Below are 10,000 nucleotides of genomic sequence, written 5' to 3'. Positions count from 1 at the left end.
ACTAACATTAACAGTGCTTGATGTAGTGTTATTAGGTTTGTATTGCGCATAATGGTAACCTCTAGCTTTCATTCTGTCTCTCGGCTCATCACTCGGATAACTCCGACTTGACAGTCCGTGATGCAAGAGATGCAGGGCGCTGCCAGGCTCCCTCACATGGGGCATTTTATCGGCATAATTAATGTCACCGTTTTACAGTGTGACACCGAAAGGAAAAGCAAAAACACCTGTTGTCGTTTAATGCGCGACAATGGATTATTATTATGTGATGTATTTGGATGAGCTAATGGAATGTCTTCATCAGATACATCGTCAAGTGAGCTTGCTGTTTATACTGGGACATGCGGCGGAGTGTAGGTTGTCTCCGCGCAAGATGTGGCTCCGCACGAAATATTGTAAGGTTTACCTCCTATTTCGCTTTTAACATCTTGCGGGGGGGGGGGGGGGGTATTTAATTACGGCCTCCTTCGGGCAAAGACCATTTTTGTAATCCGCTCGATTTAGTTTATTTATATTTATCCAAGGAATATGTACGTAACGGTCGATTATTTTATGCCGTTACAGGTACGGTTTTCCCTGTTTAATTATCTGACGAACGATGACTGAGAAAAAACGCTGCTTCATATTGAGACGCACGTATTCAGAGCATGCACAGTTGCTCATAGGCACACACGCTGAATGTCTTTAAATTACTTTACTAGCATGTATTTTACACATTACTGACAATTATAGACTTATGTACACACTGTTTTCAGAACTAGTGCTCAGATATTAAAAAGTTAATCTAACTGAACACACCTGGCAGCTTGCTAATTGCTGCTGCCATCAATATTTTATTAATGGAAGTAATAACAAGGTTCCTGTGACAGGCCCAAGAGAACCGCGGGAGTCGGACCACGTGACACCCTCGTCAATGAGTTCCAGACTGCCATTAAGCAGAGGCATAATCAAGCGACACCCATTCCTCCTTTCCAATCCGAAAAAAGTGTTGTAAAAAGTGCCAAGAGGAAATAATCGTGATTCCACTGAATTACGTAATTTCTTTGTCTCGCTTACACGATTAGATCATGAAGTGGGCCAAGTGATCTAAGAGCAGATAACTCGGAGCAGCTGAGCCGGCGGAGTGCATGATGAAGAGCCAGCGCAAGCGTAACGAGGAGTAATGGTCGACAAAAGAGGACAAAAAGTGCCTCGAGTGACGTCGCTGTGTTCGCTCGCACTCTTGGGTTACAGCCTCGGCCTCTCGAGACCACTGTCGCCACGGCCGTGCCCTCTCTCTCTCTCTCCCTTTCTCCCTCTCTCCCTCTCTCCCTCTCTCCCTCTCTCCCTCCCTCCCTCCCTCCCTCCCTCCCTCCCTCCCTCCCTCTCTCCCTCCCTCTCTCTTTCCCTCCGTCCGTCCCTCCCTCTCTCATCTTTACTCATTACGTCAGTCCATAGACGACAAAAAGGGAGACGGCGAGGGGACTCGTGATAGGGGCAAGCGGCGAGTTGGAGGGGGAGGGGAGGGGGATGGGTGCAGCAGTGACCGGTAGGACGAGGTGCCGGTAATAAGGGTCAGAACACGTGGTTGAAGGCCCGGGGAGAGAGGGGGTCTCGTGGAGGGGGCGGCTGACGAGGAGGGGTGAGGGGTTCCCCCATTGTTGTATATGAACGGATACTATCGTGGAAGCCTGCCAAACCGTTTTCTATGCAAAATTCAAGAGAGTTGTTTAAAATTTCATTTAAAAAGTTTCCATGTCCGTCAAAGAGCCAGGGGAGACACTTGAACATCTACCCAAGTTGTCTGCAGTTCCACTGATTTAGGAGAGCTTTTAGTCAAGCTTTAAATATCGCACAAAAGCACGTCTAGTATGTCATCCGACTTAAAATTCCGAGTGGTGTATTTAAAGTTGTTTTGAGCAATTCGTTCCACAGGCTGTAGAAATTGTTGACCAAGGAGAATAAGTATTCCTTCCTGAAACTGAAATTGTCGAGCAATCTGCTTCTACATAATGGCCAACATCTGATCCATTTTCTGCACCAACCTTTGATGCGGGTCCCTGTTTTAATTTCCTTCTGTTGAATCTCGCGTGGTCTGTCGGGGAGCTAGAGCTGGTGTTGCCATTGGATCTGCAATTGCAGTTGGCGCTGCGGCAGGTGTCATGGCTGCAGCTGAAGGGACAAATTCTTGTAGCATTTTGTGTACCAATTTTTTTTTCTCACTAAAGTTGTGGGAATTCGACCACATCATTAAAACTTTGTAGAGAGGCAAAGACCGAAACAGAAACAAAAATTGAAAGACAGGGAGACAGAGAGACAAAGCGACAGACAGCCAGACGAACAGACAGTGAGAAATAAGATCAGATATAATTGTTGTTTATTTAGGACGGCAAACGTCAAGATTCTCTGGCGATCACAAAGCCGGGTTTCAAAGCAGAGGAACCTCGTGATGGTGAAAAGAGACGACTTTTATCCATAGATGAAGGGAAGGGTGTGTTTGGGTGGGAGGCAAGGGTGTTAGTCAAGGACCGGGGAGGAAAAAAAGGAAGTTATTTGGAAAGAAAACACCGTTACCAGAAACGGGATAGATACAGTAGGCTGACCCATTCAGGAAGAGGGAGCGGCTAGGAGAGGTGGGGAAGGGGTTGAGAGGACAGAGAGAAGGCAAGCGGTGGGGACTAGAAGGGAGAGAGGCGGGAAAAGTCAGCAAGGGAGAGAGAAGAGGGGGGAGAGTTAGAAAGAGTTAGAAAGGGAGGGATGAAGAGAGTAAGAGTAGATTAGATGGAGTAAGGAGCGAGAGATTAGATAAAAGAGGGAAAGGAGGAATGTTATATTAAATGGGTGGGGAGAGAGAGAGAGAGAGAGAGAGAGAGAGAGAGAGAGAGAGAGAGAGAGAGAGAGAGAGAGAGAGAGAGAGAGAGAGAGAGAGAGAGAGAGAGAGACAGACAGAGAGACAGACAGACAGACAGACAGACAGACAGACAGACAGAGACAGAGAGATAGGGGGGGGGGGGGGGCAGACAGAGACAGAGAAACAGCTACAGAGCAGTAAGAAAAAGATTATACCAGAACTATGGGAGGAAAAATCAATGGATAATGTTGCCGCCGAAAGGGAAATGAAACAAAAGAGCAGCGGGGTAAGGGAGCGAGGGCAGCCGTGAGGTCGGGGAAGGGTGCGCGGCAACTCTCGCCCGATAAAGTCCCTCTGTAATCTTGGTCTTGCCTTCCACTTGGCCGATAGCTTATCTGACCCGTCGTGGCATCGCCTACCCAGCCATATACCTCGGCCGCTTCATGTCACGTGGCACCTCTTAAGATTGATTTGCGACGTGGCATGGGATCACGGCCGGGGAGCGCGGTGAGAGGGGGGGGGGGGTATGGGACTCGTTGCTAGGTTTTATGAGGTAATAGGGTTTAAGGCAGATTCCAGCGGACAATGGGTGTTGCTAGATTCTATAAGTTTTGGGATGCGTCTCTGGGTTATGTGGGACGAAAGTACCTAGTAATGGATTTTACGTTTATCTCCTGTGAGGGGGCGGGGGCATCGGACAATGAGATCCTGAAGGGGACCTGAAAGCACAGTCCTTTTTCGAGGTCGAGATGTATGGATTTCGACCACAGAATTGAACTGCAGGATACGACCGCAAAAATCGAGTCTAGGGTTCAGCCGCTTGCAGAAGACACGTCGTTGCGAACCGCGCTCTGGCTGGTCGCGTTTGGAGAATTCGGAAGGACAGAATGGAGGAAGTGGGAAGAGATGTTAAGAAAGTACAGTAAATTCTTGTGTGAATGAAAAAGAAAAAGGGAGGAAAGATAGGAGAAGAGAGGAAAATATACGGAAGAAATTGCCATGAAAATAGAGACACACAATAGGAAGAAAATGACAAGAGGGAGCATAAAACAAGCAAATCAGGAGAGAAAGATCCCAACTCGTGAGAGAGAAGAAAATATGGAATAAATATTGAAAGGAAGAAACAGCAAATGTATAACGCCATTTTTTTGCAAATCCTTTGACACGTGCAACAGCAAACGCCGGCGGTGAGCATTATTAAATAACTTTCAAACCCTGAGGGACCAGTCCACTTGGCCGCGTTCACTTTAACACAGAGAAGTTCCCTTATGGCTTCGTCCTCTCTTTCTGGAATGTGTGTAGCAGAGATGTCGATTTTTATTCATGTCGTAGCTTTTGATTGCTTACATTTCTTCCTTCCTTCGCCGAAAGAACATATCTCAATCTTGCTTCGCTCTCGCTCTGAACACCAGCTGTTTCCTTCGGGGTCCGGGATTGCACCACGGACAGCTCAGGCGGTGTCAGTTGCAGCTGTTTGTTTTGCTTTGACGAGATAGTTCAGTTGCTAGAAATTTGGGGAGGAGGAGGAAGAGGAGGAAGAAGAAGAAGAAGAAGAAGAAGAAGAAGAAGAAGAAGAAGAAGAAGAAGAAGAAGAAGAAGAAGAAGAAGAAGAAAAGAAGAAGAAGAAGAAGAAGAAGAAGAAAGAAGAAGAAGAAGAAGAAGAAGAAGAAAGAAGAAGAAGAAGAAGAAGAAGAAAGAAGAAGAAGAAAGAAGAAGAAGAAAGAAGAAGAAGAAAAGAAGAAGAAGAAGAAAGAAGAAGAAGAAAGAAGAAGAAGAAAGAAGAAGAAGAAGAAGAAAGAAGAAGAAGAAAGAAGAAGAAGAAGAAAGAAGAAGAAGAAGAAAGAAGAAGAAGAAGAAGAAGAAGAAGAAAGAAGAAGAAGAAGAAAGAAGAAGAAGAAGAAAAGAAGAAGAAGAAAGAAGAAGAAGAAAAGAAGAAGAAGAAGAAAGAAGAAGAAGAAAAGAAGAAGAAGAAGAAGAAGAAGAAGAAGAAAGAAGAAGAAGAAGAAGAAGAAGAAGAAGAAGAAGAAAGAAGAAGAAGAAAGAAGAAGAAGAAGAAGAAGAAGAAAGAAGAAGAAGAAGAAGAAGAAGAAGAAAGAAGAAGAAGAAAAGAAGAAGAAGAAAAGAAGAAGAAGAAAAGAAGAAGAAGAAGAAAAGAAGAAGAAGAAGAAGAAAGAAGAAGAAGAAGAAGAAGAAGAAGAAGAAAGAAGAAGAAGAAGAAGAAGAAAAGAAGAAGAAGAAAGAAGAAGAAGAAGAAAGAAGAAGAAGAAAAGAAGAAGAAGAAAGAAGAAGAAGAAAGAAGAAGAAGAAGAAGAAGAAGAAGAAGAAGAAAAGAAGAAGAAGAAAAGAAGAAGAAGAAGAAGAAGAAGAAGAAAGAAGAAGAAGAAGAAGAAGAAGAAAAGAAGAAGAAGAAAGAAGAAGAAGAAGAAGAAGAAGAAGAAAGAAGAAGAAGAAGAAGAAGAAAGAAGAAGAAGAAGAAGAAGAAGAAGAAGAAGAAGAAGAAAGAAGAAGAAGAAGAAAAGAAGAAGAAGAAAGAAGAAGAAGAAGAAAGAAGAAGAAGAAGAAAAGAAGAAGAAGAAGAAAGAAGAAGAAGAAGAAGAAGAAAAGAAGAAGAAGAAGAAAAGAAGAAGAAGAAGAAGAAGAAGAAGAAAAGAAGAAGAAGAAGAAAAGAAGAAGAAAAGAAGAAGAAGAAGAAGAAGAAGAAGAAGAAAAGAAGAAGAAGAAGAAGAAAAGAAGAAGAAGAAGAAGAAAAGAAGAAGAAGAAGAAGAAGAAAAGAAGAAGAAGAAGAAGAAAGAAGAAGAAGAAAGAAGAAGAAGAAGAAGAAGAAAGAAGAAGAAGAAGAAGAAGAAGAAAAGAAGAAGAAGAAAAGAAGAAGAAGAAAAGAAGAAGAAGAAGAAGAAAAAAGAAGAAGAAGAAGAAAAGAAGAAGAAGAAAAGAAGAAGAAGAAAAGAAGAAGAAGAAAAGAAGAAGAAGAAGAAGAAAGAAGAAGAAGAAGAAAGAAGAAGAAGAAGAAGAAGAAGAAAAGAAGAAGAAGAAGAAAAGAAGAAGAAGAAAAGAAGAAGAAGAAAAGAAGAAGAAGAAGAAAAGAAGAAGAAGAAGAAGAAGAAAAGAAGAAGAAGAAGAAAAGAAGAAGAAGAAGAAAAGAAGAAGAAGAAGAAGAAGAAGAAGAAGAAGAAGAAGAAGAAGAAGAAGAAGAAGAAGAAAGAAGAAGAAGAAGAAGAAGAAGAAGAAAAGAAGAAGAAGAAGAAGAAGAAGAAAGAAGAAGAAGAAAGAAGAAGAAGAAAAGAAGAAGAAGAAAAGAAGAAGAAGAAAGAAGAAGAAGAAAAGAAGAAGAAGAAAAGAAGAAGAAGAAGAAGAAGAAAGAAGAAGAAGAAAAGAAGAAGAAGAAGAAAGAAGAAGAAGAAGAAGAAGAAGAAGAAAAGAAGAAGAAGAAGAAAAGAAGAAGAAGAAAAGAAGAAGAAGAAAAGAAGAAGAAGAAGAAAAGAAGAAGAAGAAAAGAAGAAGAAGAAGACCTTCAGGCCCCGCCCGAGCGCTGGGCCAGAGAACGAACGAATCCCTTATGTTCATCCACATCCTGTTGATAAGGGTAACCCTAAGGCCTGGGCTGTAGTATTCAACGCAATTTACTGTTAATTTGTTTGCGAAGGATTTAAAGGATTATTGATTGTATGGGCGATGGAAATTGTGTTTTTGGATAGACTTTTTTGGCGAAAGATTTTTAAGAATGATTGATCGCAGGTTGGCAAGGGTCCCGTCAGGACTGATGATAACGTAACCCTAGACAAAAGTCATGTTAAACGAGTTAAGAGCCAGCGTCTGCCTTAGTGTTTGTTTGTAAACAAGATTACAAAGCCTTCCTGTTAAAAACATACACAACGCTTTACACACTACACAATTACACACGCTACGCACACGCACTAGCATACACACAGAAAACACACACCACACACAATAAATTACACAAAATTTACTCTATGCTACACATAAAACACACATGTTATAGTTTTGTAATGGAACTGAAGGAGGATTTGAGGGTTGATGGGTAGGGCCGACGTGCGTAGGGGGGATTTGGGAACGGCCTGTTACAGAGTAGGGCTCGGAGTGTGGACATACGTAGGCGACTGCGTTATACATCATTAAATATCCTGAGTGCGAGGCGGATGTGGTGTGTCATGGAGCTAATTAGGGAAAGGCCTCTTGCTTGCAGTCGTTCATGAACACACCCGCGCATATGTTGCCTCTTGTCGCAATCAAAAGAGGTTAAATAGGCATTCGTTCGGTAGGCCTAACTATTTTGATGTGTGTGTGTTTGCTTAGTTTTTTTTTTTATGCTTGTCTGTCGTCTGGATTCCTCATTATAGTTTCAGTCTTTGTCGGAAAAGGGTTCAAGCATTTCCTGTCACACCAGACTTGGTTACCTCTTTACACTACCCGCTTGTTTTCTTCTTTGCACACCTCTCTCTCTCTCTCTCTCTCTCTCTCTCTCTCCTCTCTCTCTCTCCTCTCTCTCTCTCTCTCTCTCTCTCTCTCTCTCTCTCCTCTCTCTCCTCTCCCTCTCCCTCTCCCTCTCCCTCTCCCTCTCCCTCTCCCTCTCCCTCTCCCTCTCTCTCTCTCTCTCTCTCTCTCTCTCTCTCTCTCTCTCTCTCTCTCTCTCTCTCTCTCTCTCTCTCTCTCTCTCTCTCTCTCTCCCTCCCCTCCCTCCCTCCCTCCCTCCCTCCCTCCCTCCCTCCCTCTCCCTGTCTGTCTCTCTTTTCTTTTTCTTTCTCTTTATCTCGCTCGTGCGCACTCTTCACTCTCGGTCTGTTTCGTTCACCTTCCTCCAACTCTTTTCCTCTCTTATTCTATCCCTCAGTTTGTTTTCCTATTATATATTTCTCTTTCCTTTCTATGCTCTCTCTCTCTCCATCCATCCATCCATCCATCCATCCATCCATCATCCATCCATCCATCCATCCATCCATCCATCCATCCATCCATCCATCCATCTATCTATCTATCTATCTATCTGTCTATCAATCTATCTACTATCCATCCATCCATCCATCCATCCATCCATCCATCCATCCATCCATCCATCCATCCATCCATCCATCTATCTATCTATCTATCTATCTATCTATCTATCCATATGCCCCGTTATTCCCCCTTCCGTTCTGGTATCTAATCCGTAAACAGCTTCGTGTGCCCGCGAGTCGAAGTGGCTGTTCCACCCACAGCGCCGCCGCCACATCCGCCGCGGGCGGAAACGAGTCCATTTTATTTTGAAAATTTTTTTTAATCACAGCTATTCATCTTCCTCCCCGCCGCGCCGTTCTTCCGTGGATGCGGGGTATCTCTCTACAACTCTTATCGTAGCCTGGGTTCGCTCCTACTCCTCCTTCCCTTCCCTTCCCCCCCCCTCCCTCCCCCTCCCTCCCCTTTCCTCCCCCCCCTCCCCCCCCCCCCCCCCCCTCCCCCCCCATCAATCAACCTAAAATAATTTAAGCTAGATAATCACCCTCTCGCCCCCCCCTCCTCTCTTTCTCTCTCTCTCTCCTCTCCATCTCTCTCTCCTCTTCTCTCTCCGTCCTCTCTCGTCTCTCTCTCTCTCTCTCTTTCTCCATCTCTCTCTCTCTCTCTCTCTCTCTCTCTCTCTCTCTCTCTCTCTCTCTCTCTCTCTCTCTCTCTCTCTCTCTCTCTCTCTCTCTTTCTTCCTCCCTCCCTCCCTCCCTCTCCCTCTCCCTCTCCTTCTACTACCTCCCCCCCCCCCATCTCATCAGCATCCCCCCCATCCGTCAGCGTTTAAGGACCGCAAGCACGCAATGATCACAGGCGCTTGTGACGAGACATAACAGTCTCTGTTTCTTCTTCTTTTTTATTTCTCCTCCTCCTTCTCCTTCACTTTCGTTATATTCTACTTCTTCCTTTTCTTCTTCCTCCTCTTCCTCCTACTCCTCCTGAGTGTTTATATGATATTGTTCATTTGAATGGTAAATGTAAGCCCGAAATGGGACTGCTGCGAGGGTCTGCGAGAAAGCTGCTGGTGCTTTTGATGCATAACTTTATATAAACAAACAGACGACCAATCAGCGTGTCTCGGGGTTTCAGTCACGCCGGCTCATCCGCCTTAACACTCCGAAGGGCGTAGCTGAGCGTATTAAGTCGTGTTAATTCTTTGTACAGGCTTTGCGGGTGTTCTTACCGCCCCCGAATAGCAGGATGGGAAACCCGGATTTGTTTTCTTAAAGTGAAGGGGTAAGCGAGGTAAGATTTGTCAGTGATTTCATTTTCTCTAAAAGTATTATTTCATACCTTAGTACAGATTGCTTGAGAATAAGAGCGGTGAACAATGCTTTTTTTTTATCTGTCTCTCTGCGTAATCCAAGATCAAAATGGGTGAAGTAGGCTTTAGGAAATGCCATCAGACTGTAACTCCGGCTCTGAAAATACACTGTCAGTAAGGAGACAATAAACTAAAAATAAGTAAGAAGATTAGAAAAAGCTGATGTGAGTTCCGGCACGTGGCCTCGTAATCGGCCATGACCTCAGATTTTGCATTGCCGTCATTTTTTCTCGCTTACAAATTCCAAACAATTTATCGTCGTAGATTATGACACGGAAGCCGAAGCGCGGAGCAGCGTGCTCCTCCTCCTCCTCCTCCTCCTCCTCCTCCTCCTCCTCCTCCTCCTCCTCCTCCTCCTCCACCTCCGCCTCCTCCTCCTCCTCCTCCTCCTCCTCCTCCTCCTCCTCCTCCTCCTCCTCCTCCTCCTCCTCGGGCGCGGCTGGCCTCCCCCCCGGAGAGAGAGGCTCCCGAGTAGGGCTGAGGAAATGCAGGGGGACTTGGTCATTGCAAAGGTTGCAAGTGGTGTTGCGGGGCTGCGGCTGAGCGCACTGCCAAGGGTGGGGTTGGGGTTGCATGCAGCTTCGCCATTATATACCCACGCGCTTTTCCAGGCAGAGGCACCGTTGCTTGCATTAGCTGGATGCTCGACCTTGTTGCACGGCCCTGTCATGCCCCGGAGGTCAGGGAGTCATGCACCGAGCCGTGGCGGGCCGCGGCTCGGGTCAGATAATGAGCCTGGGGCGCTGCAAGGGCGGTTGGGGGCGGCGCGGGCTAACGGGAGGCGCGATGTGCCCCGCCGGCGCGCCGACGAACATCATAACATTAACCTGATCCGTGGCCGCAGAGGCCG

The 10,000-nt window shown here is 45.1% G+C and overlaps 1 protein-coding gene across 1 annotated transcript in view; it reads left to right on the top strand.

Annotated features, from left to right (window-relative positions):
* Window positions 1-10,000, top strand: part of LOC125033477 (ras-related protein ced-10-like) — an 87,154-nt gene that overhangs the window by 262 nt on the left and 76,892 nt on the right. The gene's annotated exons all lie outside the window — the stretch shown is intronic.

Source organism: Penaeus chinensis, chromosome 16 (assembly GCF_019202785.1).
Source record: "Penaeus chinensis breed Huanghai No. 1 chromosome 16, ASM1920278v2, whole genome shotgun sequence".
In the NCBI taxonomy this organism is placed as follows: domain Eukaryota; kingdom Metazoa; phylum Arthropoda; class Malacostraca; order Decapoda; family Penaeidae; genus Penaeus; species Penaeus chinensis.
The sequence above is the reverse complement of the archived record's forward strand: the minus strand, read 5'-3'. Positions and strand labels throughout refer to the sequence as shown.